At 45.0% G+C, this 27,434-nt stretch overlaps 1 pseudogene; it reads left to right on the forward strand.

The window, feature by feature from the left end:
- On the forward strand, nucleotides 1–27,434 carry LOC135506767 (mitogen-activated protein kinase kinase kinase 20-like; annotated as a pseudogene).

Raw genomic sequence — 27,434 nt, forward strand, 5'->3', positions numbered from 1 at the left:
TCTGTCTTTTTGTCTTCTCTTTCTCTCTCTCTGTCTGCTCTCTCTCCCTCTGTCTGCTCTCTCTCTCTGTCTGCTCTCTTTCTCTCTCTGCTCTTTCTCTCTCTCTCTGTCTGCTCTCTCCCCCTCTGTCTGCTCTCTCTCTGTCTGCTCTTTCTCTCTCTCTGCTCTTTCTCTCTCTCTCTGTCTGCTCTCTTTCTCTCTCTGACTGCTTTCTCTCGTTCTCTGCTCTCTTCTCTCTCGTTCTCTGAGTCCATTCTGCTATCGGGTGTGTGTGATTAAACTTTCTCTAACTCTCTCAGACCCTTTCCCTCTCTCTCTCTCTGTTCCCTCTCTCTCTCTGTTCCCTCCCCTCTCAGATTGCTCTGTTTACTCAGAGCGGCTGTCTTCGAGTGCGTGTCAGCCATGTCGTCTCTGGGTGCCTCGTTTGTCCAGATAAAACATGAGGACCTGCGGTTCTATGAGAACTGTGGAGGGGGCAGCTTTGGGACTGTGTACCGAGCACACTGGATATCTCAGGATAAAGAGGTCGCTGTGAAGAAACTACTCAAGATTGAGACTGAGGTAGGAGAGACACACTTCCCTCTCCTGTTCCCTGTCCCCTCTCCTGTTCCCTCTCCTCTCCTGTCCCCTCTCCTGTTCCCTCTCCTGTCCCCTCTCCTCTTCCATCTCCTGTTCCCTCTCCTCTCCTCTTCCCTCTCCTCTCCTGTCCCCTCTCCTCTTCCCTCTCCTGTTCCCTGTCCCCTCTCCTCTCCCCTCTCCTCTCCTGTCTCCTCTCCTCTTCCCTCTCCTGTTCCCTGTTCCCTCTCCTCTTCCCTCTCCTGTTCCCTGTTCCCTCTCCTCTTCCCTCTCCTCTCCTGTCTCCTCTCCTGTTCCCTCTCCTCTCCTGTCCCCTCTCCTGTTCCCTCTCCTGTTCCCTCTCCTCTCCTCTTCCCTCTCCTCTCCTGTCCCCTCTCCTCTTCCCTCTCCTGTTCCCTGTCCCCTCTCCTGTTCCCTCTCCTCTCCCCTCTCCTCTCCTGTCTCCTCTCCTCTTCCCTCTCCTGTTCCCTGTTCCCTCTCCTCTTCCCTCTCCTGTTCCCTGTTCCCTCTCCTCTTCCCTCTCCTCTCCTGTCTCCTCTCCTCTTCCCTCTCCTCTCCTCTTCCCTCTCTCTCCTCTTCCTCTCCTCTCCTGTCCCCTCTCCTCTTCCCTCTCCTGTTCCCTGTTCCCTCTCCTCTTCCCTCTCCTCTCCTCTTCCCTCTCCTCTCCTGTCCCCTCTCATCTTCCCTCTCCTGTTCCCTGTTCCCTCTCCTCTTCCCTCTCCTGTCCCCTCTCCTCTTCCCTCTCCTGTCCCCTCTCCTCTTCCCTCTCCTGTCCCCTCTCCTCTTCCCTCTCCTGTTCCCTGTCCCTCTCCTGTTCCCTGTCCCTCTCCTCTTCCCTCTCCTGTCCCCTCTCCCTCTTCCCTCTCCTGTCCCCTCCCTCTTCCCTCTCCTCTTCCCTCTCCTCTTCCCTCTCCTGTCCCCTCTCCTCTCCTCTTCCCTATCCTGTTCCCTGTTCCCTCTCCTCTTCCCTCTCCTCTTCCCTCTCCTGTCTCCTCTCCTCTTCCCTCTCCTGTCCCCTCTCCTCTTCCCTCTACTGTCCCTTCTCCTCTTCCCTCTTCCCTCTCCTGTCCCCTCTCCTCTTCACTCTCCTGTTCCCTCTTCCCTCTCCTCTTCCCTCTCCTGTCCCCTCTCCTCTTCCCTCTCCTGTCCTCTTTCCTCTTCCCTCTCCTGTTCCCTGTTCCCTCTCCTCTTCCCTCTCCTGTCCCCTCTCCTCTTCCCTCTCCTGTTCCCTGTTCCCTCTCCTCTTCCCTCTCCTGTCCCCTCTCCTCTTCCCTCTCCTGTTCCCTGTTCCCTCTCCTCTTCCCTCTCCTGTCCCCTCTCCTCTTCCCTCTCCTGTCCCCTCTCCTCTTCCCTCTCCTGTTCCCTGTTCCCTCTCCTCTCCTCTTCCCTCTCGTCTCCTGTCCCCTCTCCTCTTCCCTCTCCTGTTCCCTGTTCCCTCTCCTCTTCCCTCTCCTGTCTCCTCTCCTCTTCCCTCTCCTCTCCTGTCCCCTCTCTTCATCCCTCTCCTGTTCCCTGTTCCCTCTCCTCTTCCCTCTCCTGTCCCCTCTCCTCTTCCTTCTCCTGTCCCCTCTCCTCTTCCCTCTCCTGTTCCCTGTTCCCTTTCCTCTTCCCCCTCCTGTCCCCTCTCCTCTTCCCTCTCCTGTTCCCTGTTCCCTCTCCTCTTCCCTCTCCTGTTCCCTGTCCCCTCTCCTCTTCCCTCTACTGTCCCCTCTCCTCTTCCCTCTACTGTCCCCTCTCCTCTTCCCTCTCCTGTTCCCTGTTCCCTCTCCTCTTCCCTCTCCTCTTCCCTCTCCTGTTCCCTGTCCCCTCTCCTCTTCCCTCTCCTGTTCCCTGTTCCATCTCCTCTTCCCTCTCCTCTTCCCTCTCCTGTTCCCTGTCCCCTCTCCCTCCCCCCTCCTGTTCCCTGTTCCCTCTCCTCTCCTCTTCCCTCTCCTCTCCTGTCCCCTCTCCTCTTCCCTCTCCTGTTCCCTCTCCTCTTCCCTCTCCTGTCCCCTCTCCTCTTCCCTCTCCTGTTCCCTGTTCCCTCTCCTCTTCCCTCTCCTGTCCCCTCTCCTCTTCCCTCTCCTGTTCCCCGTTCCCTCTCCTCTTTCCTCTCCCCTCTCCTGTCCCCTCTCCTGTTCCCTGTTCCCTCTCCTCTTCCCTCTCCAGTTCCCTGTTCCCTCTCCTGTCCCCTCTCCTCTTCCCTCTCCTGTCCCCTCTCCCTCCCCTCTCCTGTTCCCCATTCCCTCTCCTCTCCCCTCTCCTGTTCCCTCTCCTGTCCCCTCTCCTGTTCCCTCTCCTGTCCCTTCTCCTCTTCCCTCTCCTGTCCCCTCTCCTCTTCCCTCTCCTGTTCCCTGTTCCCTCTCCTCTTCCCTCTCCTCTTCCCTCTCCTGTCCCCTCTCCTCTTCCCTCTCCTGTTCCCTCTTCCCTCTCCTCTTCCCTCTCCTGTTCCCTCTTCCCTCTCCTCTTCTCTCTCCTGTTCCCTCTTCCCTCTCCTCTTCCCTCTCCTGTTCCCTGTTCCCTCTCCTCTTCCCTCTCCTCTCCTCTTCCCTCTCCTCTTCCCTCTCCTCTCCTGTCCCCTCTCCTCTTCCCTCTCCTGTTCCTTGTCCCCTCTCCTGTTCCCTTTCCCCTCTAATGGCTGGAACAGAATAAATGGAATGGTATTGAACACATCAAACACGGTGGCTCCATGTGTTGGATACCATTCCATTCCTTTCGTTATTATGAGCCATAATCCCCTTTGCAGCCTCCTGCGATTCATACAGTACACACTCATGCTGTCTCCCCCCCACTCCTCTAGGCTGAGATTCTGAGTATTCTCAGTCATAAGAACATCATTCAGTTCTATGGAGCCGTACTGGAGTCCCCCAACTATGGAATCATCACAGGTCAGTGTGAGTGTGTGTGTGTTTGTATTTTCCTCATACACTCGCCAATGGATATGGAACCACAACAGGTTGAGGATCAATGTTTAGGCCACAGACTGTGTGAGTTGTATTTCCTGGCAGGACATAAGCTCTGTGACAGCACTGCCCATTATAATGACTTACAGAACACACTACCAAGTGTGTGTGTGTGTGTGTGTGTGTGTGTGTGTGTGTGTGTGTGTGTGTGTGTGTGTGTGTGTGTGTGTGTGAGCCTGAGGTGCTAAGCTATGTTTGACGTTTCTCAAGTCGTTATGAGTTCAGGTTGTGAGTGACAGTAGGAAGACTGTTGGACGATCTCAACCCCTGTTCTCTGTGTGTGTGTGTGTGTGTGTGTGTGTGTGTGTGTGTATGTATTCGATTGTCTGTGTGTTTATTCTACACTGTACTGTACGGTTCTTACAAAGTGTCTTAAGTTGCAGAAATACACTACCGTTCAAACGTTTGGTGTCACTTGGAAATGTCCTTGTTTTTGAAAGAAAAGCTAAATGTTTGTCCATTAAAATTACATCAAATTGATCAGAAATACAGTGTAGACATCGTTAATGTTGTAGCTGGAAACGGCAGATTTTTAATGGAATGTCTACATTGGTGTACAGAGGCCCACTATCAGCAACCATCACTCCTGTGTTCCAATGGTACGTTGTGTTAGCTAATCCAAGTTTATAATTTTAAAGGCTAATTGTTCATTAGAAAACCATTTTGTAATTATGTTAGCACAGCTGAAAACTGTTGTTCTGATTAAAGAAGCAATAAAACTGGCCTTCCTTAGACTTGTTGAGTATCTGGAGTATCAGCATTTGTGGATTGGATTACACGCTCAAAATGGACAGAAACAAATAACTTTCTTCTGAAACTCATCAGTCTATTCTTGTTCTGAGAAATGAAGACTATTCCATGCAAGAAATTAGAATAGAAAGAGGAGTGGGAGGACCTGGTGCACAACTGAGCAAAAGGACAAGTACAGACTGTCTAGTTTGAGAAACAGATGCCTCACAAGTCCTCAACTGGCAGCTTCATTAAATAGTACCCGCAAAACACCAGTCTCAACTTCAACAGTGAAGAGGCGACTCCGGGATGCTGGCCTCCTTTTAAAATGATAAACTTGGATTACCTAACACAACCTGCCATTGGAACACAGGAGTGATGGTTGCTGATAATGGGCCTCTGTACGCCTATGTAGATATTCCAATAAAATTCAGCCGTTTACAGCTACAATAGTCATTTCCTACATTAACAAGATGTACACTGTATTTCTGATCAATTTGATGTTATTTTAAATGGACAAAAAAATTGCTTTTCTTTCAAAAACAAGGACATTTCTAAGTGAGCCTAAACTTTTGAACGGAGGTGTACATTGTTTTTGTTTAAAAAAAAAATAATTCCTCTCCAGAGTATGCAGGCGGAGGTTCTCTGTATGAGTACCTGTCCAGTGAGCAGAGTAAGGAGATGGACATGGAACAGATCATGACCTGGGCCGTGGAGATAGCCAAAGGTGAAGACAGACATACTTTTAAACACGTTTCCCTGCTCCCAGAACAGTGCTTCTATGGATTCGATCTATTCCAGAGTGAGCACACCGGATTCAACTCATCAAGCCCTTGAATAGGTGAATCAGGATAGCTAGTTCAGAGCTACAACAACATTGTGAAATGTCTGCAGAGGTTTGAGAACCACTGTCCCAGAGTACGCTTAGTATTCTAGTGCAACCAAGTCTCGATTCTAGAGCACCCTTAGCTAAATAAACTGGTTGAGTTCTGTCTTCCTGAGGGGAAAACTACGAAGCGGGATCCTTGAGTTAGCCAGCTAGCTTGCCTGTATTTTCTGAAATAACTTTTCATTTATTAGAAAGATAAGCTTGAAACGTGCATGTTCTAATTGACTCAACAACCAAAAACACATAACCTATACACTGAGCTTACAACACATCAGGAACTGCTCTTTCCAGTACATAGATTGACCAGGTGAATACAGGTGAAAGCTATGATCCCTTATTGATGTCACTTGTTAAATCCACTTCAATCAGTGTAGATGAAGGGGAGGAGACAGACAGGTTAAATAATGATTTTTAAGCCTTGTCTCCTCTCCTCTTCCCTCTCCTGTCCCCTCTCCTCAATGGATTGTGTATGTGTGCAATTCAGAGTGTGAATGGACAAGACAAAAGATTTCGACGCCTTTGAACAGGGTATGGTAGTAGGTGCCAGGCGCACTGGTTTAATAGGGATAGCCCCCTTTTTGTTAATTTTCACCTAAATGACATACCCAAATCTAACTGCCTGTAGCTCAGGCCCTGAAGCAATTTGAAAGGAAACACTTTGAAGTTTATGGAAATGTGAATTGAATGTAGGAGAATATAACACAATAGATCTGGTAGAAGAAAATACAATGACAAAACCAGCCTGTGTTTTTTTTACCACCATCTTTGAAATGCAAGAGAAAGGTCACTGTTATAGCCATCACTCTGGTTGTAATTCCAATAGTGTCCACAAGATGGCAGCAGTGTATGTGCAAAGTTTCAGATGGATAACTTGGAGTATGACTAATCAAATCAAATCAAATTTATTCACATAGCCCTTCGTACATCAGCGGATATCTCAAAGTGCTGTACAGAAACCCAGCCTAAAACCCCAAACAATCCTCAAGACTTTTAGTGTAAAGTCCCCCGGTACATTTGGGCAAATCGTAAAGGAGACATTCGCATTCATATTCCATTTTTGCAAGAATATCGCAAGAATATCGTCAAATCTGTATACTTGGATTTTGATTTAGCTTTCCAAGTATTAGTAGCCATATTATAATGGCTACTAATACAAAACAAAACAAGAAGTTTTCATAACTTCATAATATCCTTACAATTTTTGTCCAAAATGAAAAGGCATGCTGTCGTACAAGATGAAAAGTTATATTTTATGACATATACATTGTTTCCGGATGCTCCCATAAAGCCCAGCTCATTGGCTATCTAGCTCGCTTTGTTTGACCCCAATTTGTGCTTATTTGACAAAGATAGTCATTCATCGGCGTGCCATGAAGGCATCCCTCTCTGACCAAATATGGTGTCCTATAGGATATACTACACCCCTAATGAAATAGTGAAGTCTTGTTACCGTCTAGAATCTCTGAGGAATAGATATAAACGTGATTTGACTCGTTGAAACAATGTTTAAGGTGAGATTTTCACAGATTCCTTTCTTTGCAAATTGAACAGTGGAAATACAAAATCGATCGTGCTATATGGACCTTTTTAGGAATTGAAAAAGGATTTTATCTAACAAAATGACACTTCATGTTATCTCTGGGACCGTTTGAGGAGAGCTCCTAACAAAACACTTTTTTTTCTCACCACAATGGGTTTGATAAATTCACCTCTGAAGGTGAAATGTTCTACTTAAATTCTGAAATCTTGCTCTGATTTATCATCCAAACAATAGCATGGGATTTTTCCCGCAGTAATAGCTACTGTAAATTGGACCGTGGAGTTACATTAAGAAGAAGGTAAGCTGTCAGCCGATGTATGACACTTCTATGTACAGACAGTTGTTGTTACTCTAAAATCTGCTATCTTGACATTACGCGCTGAATGATTTACAACTGTCCCATTGACGGGACGCCGATCCATGAATGGTTTTTTTAAGTCAAGAACTGCAACGCTGCTGGGTTTTTCACACTCAACAGTTTCCTTGTGTATCAAGAATGATCCACCACCCAAAGAACATCCAGCCCACTTCACACAAGTGTGGGAATCATTGCAGTCAACATTGGCCAGCATCCCTGTGGAACGCTTTCGACACCTTGCAGAGTCCCTGCCCTGAGGAATTGAGTCTGTTCTGAGTGCAAAAGGGGGTGCAACATAATATTAGGAAGGTGTTCCTAATGTTTTGTACACTCAGTGTATATGTTTAGCTTTCTTAATGAATCAGAAAGTCAACAGTTATTTCTGGTTATTTATCAAAGTTAGCTGGCTGAGTGCAACAGGAGCACATTCTTCTCTGGTGTGAGAATCAGTGACTTGTTTGGAGACGAGTAGCCATTGTCGAGCAGAGTTGTTTACATTTTGTTGGTCTGTCATTGGTCCATGGCTCAGGATGTTTAATGTTTCTGTCCAATAGGAATGCACTATCTTCATTCAGAAGCCCCAGTCAAAGTCATTCACAGAGACCTCAAGTCACGAAACGGTAACCAACTGCACACACAATCTGCAACCAAACGTATTTACCCACCAATAAATCCAACATTTCTCTCACTGCTACTGCTACATAATAACTTTCCATTGTAAACCAATCAGGATGAATGGATTATAGTTTGATAGTGAGGAATGGCATAATGATGAGAAGTGGATCCTCTTGTGGACTGACCTTTATCTCTGTTCCTACTACAGTGGTACTGACAGCAGACAAGGTGCTCAAGGTACATACAGTAAGGTGTCTGACAATTATTGTGTTTTCACTTATACATCCTTTATTATTTTACCTGTACAGAGCCAATCTGTAAATATCCCATCCAACTACTTGGATCACCATATTGTTATTTATTTGATTTATTTTGCTCCTTTGCACCCCAGTACTCTACTTGCACACACATCTTCTGCACATCTATCACCCCAGTGTTTCATTTGACATACTGGAATAATTTCGCCACTATGGCCTATCCCCACTTATCCTACCTCATTTGCACACACTGTATATAGACTTTCTCTATTGTGTTATTGACTGTATGTTTGTTTATTCCATGTGTAACTCATGTCCATTTGTCGAACTGCTTTGCTTTATCTTGGTCAGGTCGCAGTTGTAAATGAGAACTTGTTTTCAACTAGCCTACCTGGTTAAATAAAAGTAAAATAAAAAAAATGTTGTAGTTAAGTGTCCCAGTGCTCTCTCTCTGGTCTGTTGTCAGATCTGTGATTTTGGAGCGTCTAAGTTCCAGTCCCACACCACCCACATGACAGTGGTGGGCACCTTCCCCTGGATGGCCCCAGAAGTCATACAGAGCCTACCTGTATCAGAGACCTGTGATACATTCTCCTACGGAGTGGTGAGTGTGTCTGTGTGGGAGGGGAGGGGTCTGATTCTGTATGTTCTACCTCACGTGGTCTTTCAGCAATCTTCACTGCAAAAATATCTGGCATATCATCTTGTGTCTGTGTGCGCTCGTGTGTGTGTGTGTGCGCTCGTGTGTGTGTGCGCTGTGTGTGTGCGCTCGTGTGTGTGTGTGTGCACTCGTGTGTGTGTGTGTGTGTGTGTGTGTGTGTGCGCTCATGTGTGTGTGCGCTCATGTGTGTGTGCACTCATGTGTTTGTGCGCTCGTGTGTGTGTGCGCTCGTGTGTGTGTGTGCGCTCGTGTGTGTGCGCGCTCTTGTGTGTGTGTGTGCGCTCTTGTGTGTGTGTGTGTGTGTGTGTGTGTGTGTGTGTGGGCTCGTGTGTGTGCTCATGTGTGTGTACGCGGTCGTGTGTGTGTGTGTGTTACCAGGTGCTATGGGAAATGCTGACACGGGAGGTTCCCTTCAAAGGCTTCGAGGGGCTGCAGGTGGCTTGGCTGGTGGTGGAGAAACAAGAGGTACACCAAGACACATTGTTCTGATTTACGATTAGTTAAGAGCTTCAAGGAGCTCAGATTCACTTGCAAATACAAGACAGTCATACATAGAATCAAACATAAAACCAGTGGTGGAAAAAGTACCCAATTGTCATACTTGAGTAGAAGTAAAGATACCTTAATAGAAAATGACTCAAGTGAAAGTCACTCAGTAAATGTAATTGCTTAAATATGAATGAGTATTGAAAGATAAAGTATAAATCATTTCAAATTCCCTATATTCATTTACAGATAGCCAGGGGCACACTCTAACACTCAGACATCATTTACGGAGTGTGCCAGGGGCACACTCCAGCACTCAGACATCATTTACAGATAGCCAGGGGCACACTCCAACACTCAGACATCATTTACAGATAGCCAGGGGCACACTCCAGACATAATTTACAAATAGCCAGACATCATCAGACATTACAGATAGCCAGGGGCACACTCCAGCACTCAGACATCATTTACAGATAGCCAGGGGCACACTCCAGCACTCAGACATCCTTTACAGATAGCCAGGGGCACACTCCAGCACTCAGACATCATTTACAGATAGCTAGGTGCACACTCCAGCACTTAGACATTTATTTTTACTTATGTAATTTAACCATTGCATAAAACACATGCACACACTAAACAAGTTACACACACAGAGCAGGAGTAACAATGTGATGCTCTCATGCTTTCTGCTGTGAGGAGGGTAAGGAGTATTTCTAGAGCTGACCTCAGCTCTCTGCTCTTGTAAGACATGTATACTGTGCTGTAGGGGGCTTTATACTGTGTGTATTTACTGATTTATGCTGTGTGTATTGGACCCCATCCAAGAGCATACTGGCATACTCAGGAATTATGTTCTCAGATCTCTATAGAGTACAGCACACTATTACTGGAACATACACTTGTTTCAAATCAAATCATATTTTATTTGTCACATACACATGATTAGCAGATGTTAATGCGAGTGTAGCGAAATGCTGGTGCTTCTAGTTCACTCAGACAACTCAACCTCACACTCAACGTCAACAAAACTAAGGAGATGATTGTGGACTTCAGGAAACAGCAGAGGGAACACCCCCTATCCAACATGGAACAGTAGTGGAGAGAGTAGCAGTTTTAAGTTCATCACATCACAGACAAACTTACAGACAGCATAAGCCAGGCGCAACCTCAGGAGGCTGAAGAAATTCCACCAAAAGCACTCAGATGCATCCATCCTGGCGGGCTGTATCACCGCCTGGTATGCTCCGCCCTCAGTAAGGCTCTCAGAGGGTAGTGAGGTCTGCACACTCACCGGGGGCAAACACCTGCCCTCCAGGACACCTACACCACCCGATGTTACAGGAAGGCCATAAAGATCATCAAGGACATCAACCACCCGAGCCACTGCCTGTTCACTGGGACCGAGAGACTGAAAAACAGCTTCTATCTCAAGGCCATCAGACTGTTAAACAGCCACCACTAACATTGAGTGGCTGCTGCCAACAAACTGACACTGACTCAACTCCAGCCACTTTAATAATGGGAATTGATGGGAAATGATGTAAATATATCACTAGCCACTTTAAACAATGCTACCTTATATAATGTTACTTACCCTACATTATTCATCTCATATGCATACGTATATACTGTACTCTATATCATCGACTGCATCCTTATGTAATACATGTATCACTAGCCACTTTAACTATGCCACTTTGCATACTCATCTCATATGTATATACTGTACTCGATACCATCTACTGTATGCTATGCTGCTCTGTACCATCACTCATTCATATATCCTTATGTACATATTCTTTATCCCCTTACACTGTGTATAAGACAGTAGTTTAGGAATTGTTAGTTAGATTACTTGTTGGTTATTACTGCATTGTCGGAACTAGAAGCACAAGCATTTAGCTACACTCGCATTAACATCTGCTAACCATGTGTATGTGACAAATAAGATTTGATTTGATTTGAAGTAATCTAACAATTTCACAACAACTACCTTAAACACACAAGTGTAAAGGGATGAATAAGAATATGTACTATAAATATATGGATGCTGTAGGGCAAGATGCTAGATGGTATACTATACATATGAGATGAGTAATGTGGATATGTAGACATTATTAAAGTGTTGTTATTTAAGTGACGAGTGATACATTTAATAAATGGATTTAATAAAGGTATTAAAGTGGCAAGAGATTATGTATGTTGGCAGCAACCACTCAATGTTAGTGATGGCTGCTTAACAGTCTGATAGCCTTGAGATAGAAGCTGTTTTTCAGTCTCACTGTCCCCGCTTTAATGCACCTGTACTGACCTCTCCTTCTGGATGATAGCGGGATGAAAAGGCAGTGGCTCGGGTGGTTGTTGTCCTTGATGATCTTTTTGGCCTTCCTGTGACATCGGTGGTGTAGGTGTCCTGGAGGGCAGATAGTTTGCCCCCGGTGATGCGTTGTGCAGACCGAACCACCTTCTGGAGAGCCTTGCAGTTCTGGGCTGAGCAGTTGCTGTACCAGGCGGTGATACAGCCCGACAGGATGCTCTCGATTGTGCATCTGTAAAAGTTTGAGTGTTTTTTTCAGCCTCCTGAGGTTGAAGAGCGGCTGTTATGCCTTCCTCACCACACTGTCTGTGTGCGTGGACCATTTCAGTTTGTCAGTGATATGTACAAAAAGGAACTTAAAACTTTCCACCTCCACTACTCTCCCGTTAATGTGTATAGGGGGGTGCTCCCTTTGCTGTTTTCTGAAGTCCACGATCATCTCCTTTGTTTTGCTGACATTGAGTGAGAGGTTATTTTCCTGACACAACACTCCGAGGGCCCTCACCTCCTCCCTGTAGGCTGTCTCATCATTGTTGGTAATCAAGCCTACCACTGTAGTGTCGTCAGCAAACTTGATGATTGAGTTGGAGGCGTGCATGGCCACACAGTCATGGGTGAATAGGGAGTACAGGAGAGGGCTGAGAACACACCATTGTGGGGCCCCAGTGTTGAGAATCTGTTAAGGTGGAGATGTTGTTTCCTACCCTCACCACCTGGTGGCGGCCGTCAGAAAGTCCAGTACTCAGTTGCACAGGACGGGGTTGAGACCCAAGGCCTCCAGCTTAATGACGAGTTTGGAGGGTACTTTGGTGTTAAATGTTGAGCTGTAGTCAATGAACAACATTCTTACATAGATATTCCTCTTGTCCAGGTGGGTTAGGGCAGTGTGATGGTGATTGCGTCGTCTGTGGACCTATTGGGGCGGGAGTGGGTTGGAGTGGGTTGGAGTGGGTCTAAGGTGACAAGTAGGGTGGATATGGTCCTTGACTAGTCTCTCAGAGCACTTCATGATGACAGAAGTGAGTGCTACGGGGCGATAGTCATTTAGTTCAGTTACCTTAGCTTTCTTGGGAAAAGGAACAATGATGGCCATCTTGAAGCATGTGGGTACACCAGACTGGGATAGGGATTGATTGAATATGTCCGTAAACACACCAGCCAGCTGGTCTGCACATGCTCTGCCGCCTGGGCTGACAGCTTTGCGAGGGTTAACACGTTTAAATGTTTTACTCACGTTAGCCACGGTGAAGGAGAGCCCACAGGCTTTGGTAGCGTGCCGTGTCAGTGGCACTGTAACGGCCTCAGTTTAAACCCCCTTCCACACACACACACGCATATAACCCCTACACCAGAGTTTCCCGAGTTTCCCGAGTTTCCCGAGTTTGGGAAACTGGTGTAGGGGTTATATGCGTGTGTGTGTGTGAAAGGGGGTTTAAACTGTGTGTATATTCCAGTAATACTGTGCTGCACTGTATAGACATCTGAGAACATAATTGCTGAGTGTCCCAGTATGCTTTTGGATGGGGTCCAATAGTGGTGAGAGAAAGAGATGTATTTATTTCATGTTAAATCCCTCCAGAGAGAACTGTTTCCATATTATCCCCTTGCCCCTGACAGTGGATGTATCCTATTGCCTGTTGTTGCTTTGTACTGGAGCCTGAGCATTGGCTTTTCTTTCATTGTAACATTGCCTTGGTTTCCTACTTCATAATGTAGATGTGTTCATATGAGTGTACAGTGCCTTGCAAAGTATTCATTCCCCTTGGCGTTTTTCCTATTTTGTTGCATTACAACCTGTAATTTAAATGGATTTTTATTTGTATTTCATGTAATGGACATACACAAAATAGTCCAAATTGGTGAAGTGCAATTTAAAAATTCAAACAAAGGGAAAAGTGGTGCGTGCATAAGTATTCACCCCCTTTGCTATGAAGCCCCTCAATAAGATCTGGTACAACCAATTACCTTCAGAAGTCACATAATTAGTTCAATAAAGTCCACCTTTGTGCAATCTAAGTGTCACATGATCTCAGTATATATACACCTGTTCTGAAAGGCCCCAGAGTCTGCAACACCATTAAGCAATGGGCATCATCAAGCAAGCAGCACCATGAAGATCAAGGAGCTCTCCAAACAGGTCAGGGACAAAGTTGTGGAGAAGTACAGATCATGCTTGTGTTATAAAAAAATATCAGAAACTTTGAACATCTCACGGTGCACCATTAAATCCATTATTCAAAAATGGAAAGAATATGGCACCACAACCTGCCACCTCACGGACCAGGCATTAATCAGGACAACAAAGAGACCAAAGATAACCCTGAAGGAGCTGCAAAGCTGTTACTGTCCAGGACCACTTTAAGCCATAAAGAGCTGTGCTTTATGGCAAAAAAAGCCATTGCTTAAAGAAAAAAATAAGCAAACATGTTTGATGTTCAGAAGGCATATGGGAGACTCCCCAAACATATGGAAGAAGATACTCTGGTCAGATGAGACAAAATGTAGCTTTTTGGCCATCAAGGAAAATGCTATGTCTGGTGCAAACCCAACACCTCTCATCACCCCAGAACAACATCCCACAGTGAAGCATGGTGGTGGCAGCATCATGCTGTGGGGATGTTTTTTATCGGCACTGGTACTGGATAACTGGTCAGAATTGATGGAAGGATGGATGGCACTAAATACAGGGAAATTCTTGAGGGAAACCTGTTTCGGTCATCCAGAGTTTTGAGACTGGGACGGAGGTTCACCTTCCAGCAGGACAATGGCCCTAAGCATACTGCTATAGCAACACTTGAGTGGTTTAACGGGAAACATTTAAATGTCTTGGAATGACTTTGTCAAAGCCCAGACCTCAATCCAATTGAGAATCTGTGGTATGACTTAAAATTGCTGTACATCAGTGGAACCCATCCAACTTGAAGGAGCTGGAGCAGTTTTGCCTTGAAGAATTGGCAAGAATCCCAGTGGCTAGACCTGCCAAGCTTATAGAGACCTACCCTAAGAGACTTGCAGTTGTATTTGCTGCAAAAGGTGGCTGTACAAAGTATTGACTTTGGAGGGTGAATAGTTATGCACATTCAAGTTTTCTGTTTTTTTTTGTCTTATTTCTGGTTTGTTTTTTTTGCATCTTGAAAGTGGTAGGCATGTTGTGTAAATCAAATGATACTAACCCCCCTAAAGTCTATTTTCATTCCAGGTTGTGAGGCAAACAAATGGTAAAAATGCCAAGGGTGGTGAATACTTTTGCAAGCCACTGTATATGGTTCCTGTGTGTCTGTTACAGAGGCTGACCATCCCCACCAGTTGTCCGCCTAGCTTTGCTGACCTGATGAAGAGATGCTGGCAGGTTGAACCAAAGGTGAGAGGGCAAAGGTCAGGGCTACCACTCTGATTGCCTGATTGGACAATGCAGCAGCTGGTACTGAACTTAGTAACCTGGGCTCTGAAGTCTGGCATACTATGAACTGTTGCAGAAGCGTGAACTATTGATACAGTCCTAATGTGCGTAAATACTACAGTAATGTCCCCCAAAACACTACAGTAAACACTACAGTAAAGTCTGCAAAAACACTACAGCAAATATTGCAGTAAACACTACAGTAAATATTATAGTAAACACTACAGTAAATACTACAGTAAAGTCTGCAAAAACACTACAGTAAATATTACAGTAAACCTAACAATTTATATTGCAGTAAACACTACAGTAAATATTACAGGAAAAGTCTGCAAAAAACATGACTGTGAATACTATAGTATTCCTACCACAGTATACTATAGTATTTTCTTCATGTGCACACTAGATGTTTTTAGGCTTAGCTGAAAAATAAAAAAAAGCTGCAGTTGCAGTGTTGACTTGATAGTGTGTGTGTGTTTTTTTTTTGGGGGGGGGTGTTCTAGGAGCGTCCAGTGTTTAAACAGGTGTTGGGGACTCTGGAGACCATGTCTAATGACAGCAGACTACAAGACCAGTGTAACTCATTCCTACACAACAAGGACCAGTGGAGGTACGCAGTGTGCATGCATGTGTGTGTGTAATACCGGTGGTACAGTAAGCAGAGACTGGATTGGTTAAAATCTACTACTTGCCCGAGCCTCTCCAGCTTCTCCTTCACCCAAATCCAGATGGCAGATGTTCTGAAAGAGCTGCAAAACCTGGACCCGTACAAATCAGCTGGGCTAGACAATCTAGACCCTCTCTTTCTAAAAATTATCCGCCGCCATTTTTGCAATCCCTATTACCAGTCTGTTCAATCTCTGTCGTATCGTCTGAGATCCCTAAAGATTGGAAAGCTGCCGCGGTCATCCCCCCTCTTCAAAGGGGGTGACACTCTAGACCCAAACTGTTATAGACCTTTATCCATCCTGCTCTGCCTTTCTAAAGTCTTCGAAAGCCAAGTTAATAAACAGATCACCGACCATTTAGAATCCCACCTCTCCGCTGTGCAATCCAGTTTCTGAGCTTGTCATGAGTGCACCTCAGCCACCCTCAAGGTCCTAAACGATATCATAACCGCCATCGATAAAAGACAGTACTGTGCAGCCGTCTTCATCGACCTAGCCAAGGCTTACGACTCTGTCAATCACCGTATTCTTATGGGCAGACTCAATAGCCTTGGTTTCTCAAATGACTGCCTCGCCTGGTTCAACAACTACTTCGCAGAGTTCAGTGCGTCAAATCGGAGGGCCTGTTGTTCGGACCTCTGGCAGCCTCTATGGGGGTATCACAGGGTTCAATTCTCGGGCCGACTCTTTTCTCTGTATATATCAATGATGTCGCTCTTGCTGTGGGTGATTCCCTGATCCACCTCTACGCAAGCGACACCATTCTGTATACTTCTGCCCCTTCTTTGGACACTGTGTTAACAAACATCCAAACAAGCTTCAATGCCATACATACTCCTCTTAAATGCTAGTATAACCAAATGCATGCTTTTCAACCGTTCGCTGCCCGCACCCGCCCACCTGACTAGCATCACTACTCTGGACGGTTCTGACCTAGAATACGTGGACAACTACAAATACCTAGGTGTCTGGCTAGACTGTAAACTCTCCTTCCAGACTCATATCCTGTTTGGCGCAGGCGTGCCGCTAGCGACCCACCTCGACAACATACTGTGAAATTGCAGAGCGCCAAATTCAAATGACAGAAGTAGTAATAATAAACATTCATGAAAATACAAGTGTTATACATCAGTTAAAAGATTAACTTCTTGTTAATCCAGCCGCTTTGTCAGATTTCAAAAGGCTTTACGGCGAAAGCATAACATGCGTTTATGTAAGGACATCTCTCTCAGCAGACAAAACATTACAAACAGCTAGCTAACAATGTTTATCACTAATCCTCAGGGTGTCAATTATATAGAAAATAGATAATATTTCAACCGGACAATAGCATATTCAATAGCAGTACTGCATGCTTCCCCAGTCCCCTAACCAAAAGGTATTTTTCTTCGTCGTTTTTTTCAGAAAACAAGCCTGAAACCATGTCTAAAGACTATTGACATCTATTGGAAGCCTTAGGAACTGCAATCGGGTCCCTAACCAAGTACATTGTCAATAGGCATTCAATGGAAAACCACTCACGTCAAAAGAATCCCACTTCCTGGATGGATTTTCCTCAGGTTTTTGCCTGCCAAATCAGTTCTGTTATACTCAGACATTATTTTAACAGTTTTAGGAGCTTCAGAGTGCTTTCTATCCAATGATATATGCATATCCTAGCTTCTGGGCCTGAGTGACATGCCGTTTACTTTGAGCACGTCATTCATCTGAATTTACGAATGCTGCCCCCTGTCACTAAAAAGATATCAAATCTAGATTTGGCTTTCTATTTCACAACAAAGCCTCTTTCACTCACGCCGCCAAACTTACCCTAGTAAAACTGACTATCCTACCGATCCTCGAATTCGGTGATGTCATCTACAAAATAGCTTTCAGTACTCTACTCAGCAAACTGGATGCAGTCTATCACAGTGCCATCTGTTTTGTTACCAAATCACCTTATACCACCCACCACTGCGAACTGTATGCTCTAGTTGGCTGGCTCTCGCTACATATTCATCGCCAGACCCACTGGCTCCAGGTCATCTATAAGTCTATGTTAGGTAAAGCTCCACCTTATCTCAGCTCACTGGTCATAATAACTACACCCACCCGTAGCACGCGCTCCAGCAGGTATATCTCACTAGTCATCCCCAAAGCCAACACCTACTTTGGCCGCCTTTCCTTCCAGTTCTCTGTTGCCATTAAACATCAGATATCTGAGCAGCTAACCGATCACTGCAGCTGTACATAGTTCATCTGTAAATAGCCCACCCAATCTACCTACCTCATCCCAAATTGTTTTTATTTACTTTTCTGCTCTTTTGCACACCAGTTCCACTCCTTGCACATCATCATCTGCTCATCTATCTCTCCAGTGTTAATCTGCTAAATTGTAATTACTTTGCTCCTATGGCCTATTTATTGCCTACCTCCTCACGCCATTTGCACACACTGTATATAGACTTTCTTTTTTCTATTGTGTTATTGTAACGAAGTTCTTCGTTTGTCGCAAGAGAGTCGGACCGAAATGCAGCGTGTTGGTTACTCATGTTTTTTAATGAAACAAATGACGATTACATGAATATACTGAGATAAATACAAAACAACAAAACGGAACGTGAAAAAACCTATACAGCCTGTCTGGTGAACACTAACACAGAGACAGGAACAATCACCCACGAAATACACAGTGAAACCCAGGCTACCTAAATACGGTTCCCCATCAGAGACAACAAGAATCACCTGACTCTGATTGAGAACCGCCTCAGGCAGCCAAACCTAAACTAAACACACCCCTAATCAACCACAATCCCAATGCCTACAAAAACCCCAATACGACAACACAATAACATAAACCCATGTCACACCCTGGCCTGACCAACTAATTAACTAAAACACAAAATACTAAGACCAAGGCGTGACAGTTATTGACTGTATGCTTGTTTATTCCATGTGTGCTGTTGTTTGTGTCGCCATGTTTTGCTTTATCTTGACCAGGTCGCAGTTGTAAATGAGAACGTGTTCTTAATTAACTGGCCTACCTGGTTAAATAAAGATGGAAAATCAATCAATAATAAACATATTTTGAAGCCAGACACAGGACAGAGAGCAGGGCTCACTGTATATACTTACAACCTAACAAGAGGCCCCAATGTGTGTGTGTGTGTGTCTCAGGGGAGATGCTGTATGCATGACCCTGCTGGCTCGTTCGCTTTAGTCTATAATAAGACTCTCTGGAAACTATCCATGTAGGAGATTCCTCTACTTAGCCTGTTTCCACCAGAGACCGAGGGGGGGGACAGGAAGAAGAAAGAGTTCACATAAGAAGCATATAGGGGGCAGCTAGGAGTCAAGTATGGGAAAAAGAGGGAAGGGGGGCACTATTTAGAGAGGAAACAAAATGTAAAGGGTGAAAAATAAAACACTGATGAAGAGAGAATAGAGAAGAGAGACAAGAGGGAGGAGGAGGAAGAGGGTGACAGATTCTGTTCGTGTTTGACATGAGTGTGGCAAGATCATCAATTATGAGAGAAGAATAGAGAATGAGTGGAAAGATCTGGGGGAGAGGGTGGAGGAGGGAGAGGGTGGAGGAGGGAGAGAGTGGGGGGAGAGTTGGGGAGAGAGAAGTGGAGGGAGAAGTGGAGGGAGAGATTAAGGGGGAGAGAGTGGAGGAGAGAGGGAGAGAGTTGGGTGAGGAGGGAGATAGTGGGGGAGGGAAAGGGGGAGGGAGAGGGGGGTGAGAGTTGAGAGGAGAGAGGGGGAGAGAGGGAGAGGTAGAGGGTGGGGGAGAGTAAGGGTGGGGGAGAGAGAGGGGGAGGTAGAGAGCAGGGGAGGGGAGAGAGTGGAGGAGACAAATGGGAAGGGAGGTATTTTATCAAATTTTAAAAACATTACAATACATTCACAGATTTCACAACACACTTTGTGCACTTAGGCCCCCACCTCACCACTACCACATATCTGTAGTACTAGCTCTGTGTGTGTATAGTGCGTATGTTATCGTGTGTGTATGCATGTGTCTGTGCCTATGTTTGTGTTGCTTCAAAGTCCCGGCTGTTCTATAAGGTGTATTTTTATCTGTTTTTTTATATTTTTTAAATCTAATTTTACTGCTTACATCAGTTACTTGATAGTAACTGATGTAAGCATGTAGTAATGGCTCTATGTAGTACTGTGCGTCTGTTCTGGACTTGGAGACTGTGAAGAGACCTTTTGTGGCATTTGGTATTTTGGTATTTTATTAGGATCCCCATTAGCTGTTGCAAAAGCAGCAGCTACTCTTCCTGGGGTCCACACAAAACATGACATAATACAGAACATCATTAGACAAGAACAGCTCAAGGACAGAACTACACACGTTTATTTATGGCATGTTTTGTGGGGTATGCATGGGTGTCTGAGCTGTGTGCCAAAAGTTTAGACAGACAGCTCGGTGCATTCAACCTGTCAATGCCTCTCATAAATATTAGTCGTGATGAAGTCAATCTCTCCTCCACTTTGAGCCAGGAGAGATTGACATGCATATAATTCATATTAGCTCTCTGTGTACATCCAAGGACCAGCCGTGCTGCCCTGTTTTGAGCCATTGCAATTTTCATAAGTCCTTATTTGTGGCACCTGACCATACGACTGAACAGTGGGAAGGGAGGGAGTGGGGAAGAGGGAGTGGGGAAGAGAGGGGGAAGAGAGAGTGACATGGGGCGTTAGGGAGTGGGGGTAGAGGGGAGGGAGAGAGTGGGGGAGACAAATGGGAAGGGAGAGAGTGGAGTTGAGAGGGAGTGTGGGGGGGAGAGAAGAGGAGGGAGAGAAGAGGAGGGAGAGAGTGGGAGGAGGAAAGTGGGGGAGAGAGTTGAGGGGTGGGAGGGAGAGGAAGAAGAGTTGGAGACAGTGGGAGGGAGAGAAGGTTTACAGAGGGGAAATGTTGTGAGGCTTTAAGTGGCGGAGAGAAGTCGGATTAGGAGGCGAGCAGTGCGATTGGGGTTTGGAGAGAGGGAGAAGTTTGAATTGAGGGAGAAGTTTGAAGAGAGGGTGAGTTGGAAGAGTTTAGGGAGAGGGGCAGGGAGATATATCCGTGCATCAGATGTCTGTATATTTAGGTGTTGTGTGTGTGTTCCATTATATCATTTCATATCACAGACTAAACATTGCCCCATAGTGGAATAAATCGCCAGCACTAGACAGATAGCGACCTAATGCCAGAACCGGACAAGAACCCGACACCCTCAGCACACAGGGGGACAAACACCTGCCTGGAGGTGACATGCCCCCCTAGGCACAACTATGACAACATAACCAACAAAAACGGGTCACAACTCCTGTAGCTCTGTTGCACGCTGGGTATGTACATAGTCAAAGGCAGGCTGAAAGGGGACTCCTATGGTAGGTACACCTATAGCTCATCTCTTGGCAGTAGTACTGTAAGCTACTTTATCACTGACTTCAACCCAGTCTCTGAGCGCTCACAGTCAGCCCACTGACACCCCTGTCAGATCACAGCAAAATCACAGTCTACTTGAACAGAGCAATACTCAATAAGGTTGCTCTTGCTGCTGGTGAGTCTCTGATCCACCTCTACGCAGACGACACCATTCTGTATACTTGTGGCCCTTCTTTGGACACTGTGTTAACAACCCTCCAGGCAAGCTTCAATGCCATACAACTCTCCTTCCGTGGCCTCCAATTGCTCTTAAATACAAGTAAAGCTAAATGCATGCTCTTCAACCGATCGCTACCTGCACCTACCCGCCTGTCCAACATCACTACTCTGGACAGCTCTGACTTAGAATACGTGGACAACTACAAATACTTAGGTGTCTGGTTAGACTGTAAACTCTCCTTCCAGACCCATAACAAACATCTCCAATCCAAAGTTAAATCTAGAATTGGCTTCCTATTTCGCAACAAAGCATCCTTCACTCATGCTGCCAAACATACCCTTGTAAAACTGACCATCCTACCAATCCTCGACTTCGGCGATGTCATTTACAAAATAGCCTCCAATACCCTACTCAACAAATTGGATGCAGTCTATCACAGTGCAATCCGTTTTGTCACCAAAGCCCCATATACTACCCACCATTGCGACCTGTACGCTCTCGTTGGCTGGCCCTCACTTCATACTCGTCGCCAAACCCACTGGCTCCATGTCATCTACAAGACCCTGCTAGGTAAAGTCCCCCCTTATCTCAGCTCGCTGGTCACCATAGCATCACCCACCTGTAGCACACGCTCCAGCAGGTATATTTCTCTAGTCACCCCCAAAACCAATTTTTTCTTTGGCCGCCTCTCCTTCCAGTTCTCTGCTGCCAATGACTGGAACGAACTACAAAAATCTCTGAAACTGGAAACACTTATCTCCCTCACTAGCTTTAAGCACCAACTGTCAGAGCAGCTCACAGATTACTGCACCTGTACATAGCCCACCTATAATTTAGCCCAAACAACTACCTCTTTCCCTACTGTATTTAATTTATTTATTTATTTTGCTCCTTTGCACCCCATTATTTTTATTTCTACTTTCCACATTCTTCCACTGCAAATCTACCATTCCAGTGTTTTACTTGCTATATATTGTATTTACTTCGCCACCATGGCCTTTTTTTGCCTTTACCTCCCTTATCTCACCTCATTTGCTCACATCGTATATAGACTTGTTTATACTGTATTATTGACTGTATGTTTGTTTTACTCCATGTGTAACTCTGTGTCGTTGTATGTGTCGAACTGCTTTGCTTTATCTTGGCCAGGTCGCAATTGTAAATGAGAACTTGTTCTCAACTTGCCTACCTGGTTAAATAAAGGTGAAATACAAATCAAATAAAAAATCACGAGGCAACAAAGACAAAGGAACTGAGTAATACAAACAAATGCTATAGATGGAAAGAATGCAGTGTGAAACCTACCAAAAAAACAATTAGGCAACAAACAAATTCAATCACCTTTAGACAACTTCCTGGACAGAACATACTACTGTAATAGTGAAGGTATAAACTTAGAAGTAGAAAATCTGAAAAGTATATTTCTTCCCTATCAATTCAAAAAAATTCTAACAGAAAACCAAAGAAAATTAACAACAATGACAATTGGTTTGATGAAGAATGCAAAAACCTGAGAAGGAAATTAAGAAACCTGTCCAACCAAAAACATAGAGACCCAGAAAATCTGAGTCTATGCCTTGAATATGGCAAATCACTAAAACAATAGAGAAATACAGATGGGAAAAAGAAGGAACAGCGCGTCAGAAATCAGCTCAATGTAATTGAAGAATCCATAGACTAACCACTTCTGGGAAAATTGGAAAACACTAAACAAACAACAACATGTAGAGTTATCTATTCAAAATGGAGATGTATGGGTAAGCCACTTCTCCTATCTTTTTGTCTCTATACCAAAGACAAACAGCAAAAACATATACATGATCAAATACAAATCTTAGAATCAACTAGTAAAGACAACATAACACACTCCAATTACCTTGAATGAGTTACAGGACAAAATAAAAACACTCCAACCCAAAAAGGCCTGTGGTGTTGATGGTATCCTCAATGAAATGATCAAATATACAGACCACAAATTCCAATTAGCTATACTTAAACTCTTTAACATCATCCTTAGCTCTGGCATCTTCCCCAATATTTGGAACCAAGAACTGATCACCCCAATCCACAAAAGTTGAGACTAATTTGACCCCAATTACTACTGTGGGATATGCGTCAACAGCAACCTTGGGAAAATCCTCTGCATTATCATTAACAGCAGACTTGTACATTTCCTCAGTGAAAACAATGTACTGCTGCTAATGCCAAATTGGCTTTTTACCAAATTATTGTACGACAGACCACATTTTCACCCTGCACATCTTAATTGACAAACAAACAAACCGAAACAAAGGCAGAGTCTTCTCATGGTTTGTTGATTAAAAAAAAAAGCCTTTGACTCAATTTGGCATGAGGGTCTTCTATACAAATTGATGGAAAGTGGTGTTGGAGGAAAAACATACAACATTATAAAATCCATGTACACAAACAACAAGTCTGAGGTTAAAATTGGCAAAAAACACACACATTTCTTTCCACAGGGCCGTGGGGGGAAAAAGGGATAAAGTCCCACCCTCTTCAACATCTACGTATATCAACAAATTGGTGAGGGCACTAGAACAGTCTGCAGAACCCGGTCTCATCTTACTAGAATCTGAAGTCAAATGTTTACTGTTTTCTGATGATCTCATGCTACTGTCACCAACCAAGGAGGGCCAACAGCAGCACCTAGATCTTCTGCACAGATTCTGTCAGACCTGGGCCCTGACAGTAAATCAGTAAGACAAAAATAATGGCGTTCCAAAAAAGGTCCAGGACCACAAATACAAATTCCATCTAGACACCGTTGCCCTAGAGCACACAAACAATTATACATACCTTGGCCTAAACATCAGCGCCACAGGTAACTTCCACAAAGCTGTGAATGATCTGAGAGACACGGCAAGAAGGACATTCTATGCTATCAAAAGGAACATCAAATTCGACATACTGATTAGGTACTTGAATCAGTTATAGAACCCATTTCCCTCTATGGTTGTGAGGTCTGTGGTCCGCTCACCAACCATGAATTTACAAAATGTGACAAACACCAAATTGAGACACTGCATGCAGAATTCTTCAAAAATATGCTCTGTGTACAACCTAGAACACAAAATAATGCATGCAGAGCAGAATTAGGCCAATAGCCACGAAAACCTAAAAGGAAGCGAATCCCAAACCTTCCATAACAAAGCCATCACCTACAGAGAGATGAACCTGGAGAAGGGTCCCCTAAGCAATCTGTTCCTGGAGCTCTGTTCACAAACAGACCCCACAGAGCTCCAGGACATCATCACAATTAGACCCAACCAAATCATGAGAAAACAAAAAGATAATTACTTGACGCATTGGAAAGAATTCACAAAAAAACAGAGCAAACTAGAATGCTATTTGGCCCCAAACAGAGAGTAGAGTGGCAGCATACCTGATCACTGTGACTAACCCAAACTTAAGGAAAGCTTTGACTATGTACAGACTCAGTGAGCATAGCCTTGCTATTGAGAAAGGCCGCCGTAGGCAGACCTGGCTCTCAAGAGAAGACAAGCTATGTGCACACTGCCCACAAAATGAGGTGGAAACTACTGAGCTGCACTTCCTAACTTTCTGCACGTATGACCATATTAGAGGTATATATTTCCCTCAGAATACACAGACCCTCAAAGAATTCAAAAACGATCCCAATTTTGATCAACTCCCATATCTATTGAGTGAAATACTACAGTGTGCCATCACAGCAGCAATATATGTGACCTGTTTCCACAAGACCTGTTTCCACCTTCCACAAGCTTCCCACAATAAGTTGGGTGAATGTTGGCCATTCCTCCTGACAGAGCTGGTGTAACTGAGTCAGGTTTGTAGGCCTCCTTGATCACACACACTTTTTCAGTTCTGCCCACAAATTCATCCCTGATTGAGGTCAGGGCTTTGTGATGGCCAGTCCAATACCTTGACTTTGCTGTCCTTAAGCCATTTTGCTACAACTATGGGAGTATGCTTGGGGTCATTGTCCATTTGGAAGACCCATTTGCGACCAAGCTTTAACTTCCTGACTGATGTCTTGAGATGTTGCTTCAATATATCCACATAATTTTCCTCCCCCATGATTATATCTATTTTGTGAATTGCAACAGTCACTTCTGCAGCAAATCACCCCCTCAACATGATGCTGTCACCTCCGTGCTTCTCTGTTGGGATGGTGTTCTTTGGCTTGCAAGCTTCCCCCTTTTTCCTCCAAACATAACGATGGTCATTATGGCCGAACAGTTCTATTTTTGTTTCATCAGACCAAAGGACATTTCTTAAAAAGTACCATCTTTGTCCCCATGTGCAGTTGCAAACCGTAGTCTGGCTTTTTTACGATGGTTTTGGAGCAGTGGCATCTTCCTTGTTGAGCGGTTGATATAAGACTTGTTATATGTTGATATAGGACTTGTTTTACTGTGTATATAGACACTTTTATACCTCTTTCCTCCAGCATCTTCACAAGGTCTTTTGCTGTTGTTCTGGGATTCATTTTCACTTTCGCACCAAAGTATGTTCACCTCTAGGAGACAGAAAGCGTTTCCTTCCTGAGCGGTATGACGGCTGCGTAGTTCCATGGTGTTTATACTTGCGTACTATTGTTTGTACAGATGAACGTGGTACGTTCAGGCTTTTGGAAATTGCTCCCAAGGAGGAACCGGACTTGTGGAGGTCTACAATTATTTTACTGACGTCTTGTCAAGCAAAGTACTGAGTTTGAAGGTCGGCCTTGAAATACATCCACAGTTAAACCTCCAATTGACTCAAAGGAAGTCATTAGCCTATCAGAAGCTTCTAAAGCCATGACATTATTTTCCGCAATGTTACAAGCTGTTAAAGGCGCAGTCAACTTAGTGTATGTAAACTTCTGACCCACTGGAATTGTGATACAGTGAATTTTATGTGAAATAATCTGTCTGTAAACAATTGTTGGAAAAATTACTTGTCATGCACAAAGTAGATGTTCTTACCGACTTGCCAAAACTTTGTTAACAAGAAATTTGTGGAGTGGCTGAAAAACAAGTTTTAATGACTCCAACCTAAGTGTATATAAACTTCCGACTTCAACTGTATGTTTCCCATGACAATAAAGCCCTTTGAATTAACTTGAATTGAGAGCTCTTGACAATGTAAGGGAATGGACAATGGGCATAGTATAACAGTAGCTCTCCTCTCTGTAGGTGTGAGATAGATGCTACGTTGGAGAGGTTGCGGAGCTGGAGAGAGACCTGGCCACTAAAGAGAAGGAGCTGGAGGAGAGAGAGCAAAGACTGAAACTGTGGGAGGAGAGACTGATGGAGAGGTCCAATGTGACACCTGTGAGTAGCCTACATGTTTGGCTGGGTTTCAAAGATTACAATGCTTCATTCATGTACGTGTTCTATTTGTTTTACAACCTTATTTTGAGATTAAATATTAGAAAGAGTCATGTTGTAGAGTATCAAGCCCGTCAACCCCTGTCTCCGTCCCCCCTGTCCCCATATTTCTTTCTCTCTTTCAGTTCTTCTCCCCTATAGAATCAGGCATCGTTTCGGAGTCGTTCTTCCACTCTCAGTCTCAGGAGTCCAACAGCGCCAAGATATCCTGCCTCATCCGAAACCTCAGCAATGGAGAGAAGGACACGGGAATGGAGGGAGGGATGGACAGGGGAATGGAGGGAGGGATGGAAAGGGGAATGGAGCGAGGGATGGACAGGGGAATGGAAGGGGGGGTGGACAGGGGGATAGGGGGGTTCCAGTCCATGCTTAGAGGCTTATCAAGCAGTCTTGGGGAAGCAGCTGTGGATGGAGGGTTAGAGGTAACCTGGGGAGAGAGAGAGAAGGAGAGGGGAACTGAGGGAGGGATAGTTGGGGGGTGTCTGGCGCTAGGGGACGGGGGGCGTTTACAGATCATGCTAAAGGGGTTCCAGGGTGGGATTGGAGAGGTAGAGAGGGAGAATGACAGGGAGGAGAGGGGTTGGGGGGAGAGTGGGAGACAAGATGGATGGAGGGAGCGAATGAAGGAGGAGCGGATTGTGAATGGAGGGAGTATGGAGGGAGAGAGGCTACAGTCCATGTTTAGGGAGCTGGGTGGGGGCGTTTGTTTGGGGACATGCTCTCTTTAGCTGATATTGATGGGGTAGAGGGGGTAGGTGACATGGACATGAACATGGGGGAGATAGGTGACCTGGGGGTGGTAGTGGTCAGGGGTGATACGGCTGGGGTCATAAGTCATAAGGTCAGGAGTGAGTTAGGGGTCAGAGGTCAGGGGGTGAGGTCGGGAGTACAGATGAGCATGTGGACAACGTCCAATCAGAACTCTTCTAAGATTTGCAGCGTGCGACAGGGAACCAAAATCAATATGGCCGCCACCGTTGCGGCGTTAGACATGAACGTGATGGAGCTGAGTTGGTCTGACCACGACAGTGACTAG

The sequence above is a fragment of the Oncorhynchus masou genome, chromosome 3 (assembly GCF_036934945.1).
Source record: "Oncorhynchus masou masou isolate Uvic2021 chromosome 3, UVic_Omas_1.1, whole genome shotgun sequence".
NCBI lineage: Eukaryota > Metazoa > Chordata > Actinopteri > Salmoniformes > Salmonidae > Oncorhynchus > Oncorhynchus masou.